The 2,109-nt window shown below is 40.7% G+C and overlaps 1 protein-coding gene across 1 annotated transcript in view; it reads left to right on the forward strand.

Annotated features, from left to right (window-relative positions):
* The window catches only part of LOC132179135 (uncharacterized), a gene marked incomplete in the record, with an annotated part of 67,017 nt that extends 65,114 nt beyond the window's left edge, over positions 1–1,903 (forward strand). Inside the window, 1 exon segment of the mRNA XM_059591780.1 lies at positions 1,805–1,903.
* Between the last annotated feature and the right edge of the window lie 206 nt (positions 1,904–2,109).

The raw sequence follows: 2,109 nt of genomic DNA on the forward strand, positions 1-2,109 counted from the left end.
TCATTGTTATTTTTTCATCCACCTGGTGCAGTCAACTTCCTGAGCATGTTAAATTTGATTAGTATATGGAATTTAATGGATTAGATTGATGATAAAAATTTGTTCTTAATTTGTGCAGCTGTTTGTGCAGTGAATTCATTTTATGTTGTTCATGTTATGGTGATTATTGAGATTGGAATGAGAAATGTATTGAAAAAAGATTATAGTTTTTTTTTTTTTTTTTAAGATTAATTATAGTTTGTTTAATAGAAGGGATTGAGATTTGAGTATTTGAATAAAATAACAACATGTAAGCCGAATCTCTCGAAAATGACTTTTGGTCTTAATAGTTGAGGAGTTGGTGGCATGGGAAGGTGGGTACAATATTGGGAAATTTTGACTATGGGTTTGCTGCTGTTTATTTGATGGGATTCCGTGGAACTTGGAAGGTCTTAATTTGGTCAATATAGGAATTTTTTTTTTTTTAATTTTTAATTTTTTTTTTTGGTTCTTGTGGCTCTTGGCTGTTTAAGATGATCTTAGTCACTGTTGGGTCATGGATCGGCCAACATTAAGGCCCAACAAGCCTCACGGCCCAAAGATCTATCAAACTCGTTAAGACTAAGTCCACATGAAGGCTCAGTCATTGAAGCCCGACAGCTAGTCAGCCTCCGGGGCATAATAGTCTTATACCAAGGATAGATTAGTTATCTCACATGATAGATATATGTTATCCCCACACAAACATGATAGAATATCATTCAAATTCAAATAGTCATCTACACTTATCAAAATACAGGCTTGTTGTCAACACCTGAACTATCCACGTCCGACCGAGAACTACTCGGGCATTCTTATCTAACTCCAGCAAAGGCCAAATCACTTATCCCACAATCTTAGGCTACTAAGATCATTGGGCAGCTAACAAACTCTATCCTTCGCGAATAACTGCCTAGCAAATATTGAGGGATGCGAGAGCCGAAGCGTGCCGGGAACAAACTCTAATCCATGCCTATAAATACAAGTCATAACTTAAACCAAAGGTAAGTGCAACTCTTGTTCTCTAGCTCTTTGTTGCTTATACACTCTTCCCTCAAAATATTGACATAGGCATTGGAGCTTCCCCTGCCGGAACACCACCGATCATTTTGATCCTTGTTATTTGCTTTTTTTGTGCAGCCCGACGTGACCCCGGACACCGCAGCACTACCTGGAAGATGTGCCATGTCACCTCGGAAAACTGTGCATCTACAGTTTGGCACTGTCAGTTCTTACCATCTACAATCCGATATGATGACTACATGTTCATATCCTCAACCCGAGAATCAAGCTGCTGCACCAAGCGCAACTGGAGTGCCTCCGACTCTTGCCGAATTCATGAAACAGATGACTGAATCCATGGATGCACTAATGAAGTAGAATGATGATCTTGCTACAAGGCTCACGATCGCCGAAGGCCGTAATGGCCGGAGGGATCGAGAGGGTAAAGAGAGGCAAGCAAAAGATCGTGAAGAGAGGCGCGAAAGAGAGAGACGTGAAGAGATCCACAGCGGGAAGCGGGCTCAAAACCACCATCACACAAGTTCTATTCATGGCAGCCATCATTCGATTGTCCAAAACGAGAGATCTCACCATGACAGGCCTTATCATGTGAGACCTTATCATGAAGGATCTCACGATACCAGGCATAATGAGACCAACGTTAATGCCACGGTGCAAGATCTCAAGAGGAAGTAAGAGGAGATGCCCGCCAGATGGTTGACGGTGGAGACAAATCAACGGCAGGAGAGCTCATGGAGAACAACAATCTGCCTTTCATTGATCGAGTATGTGTAGCTTGTTTTGTTTAGTGCTTTTTTCGGTTTATGGTTTGTTAGTGGAAAGGGAAAAGCATATTGGGTTTGGGGGATATGTAAGTTTTGCAAGTCTAGATAGTAGATGCGAGGAAAGAAGTTTTTAGCTTTGAGTTATCTGTCAAAATTGCTGCTATATTTGCTGATTATTTAATCTATGGTGACTGCTATATTTGTTAGATTTCCTGTAGGAGAGAAATCCCTTGGAGACTACTAAGCCAACTTAACTCTGTTTACTGATTCAGGTTTGGGTATGAGTGTTGACTACTGAACCACA

Source organism: Corylus avellana, chromosome ca4 (genome assembly GCF_901000735.1).
Source record: "Corylus avellana chromosome ca4, CavTom2PMs-1.0".
Taxonomy (NCBI): Eukaryota; Viridiplantae; Streptophyta; class Magnoliopsida; order Fagales; family Betulaceae; genus Corylus; species Corylus avellana.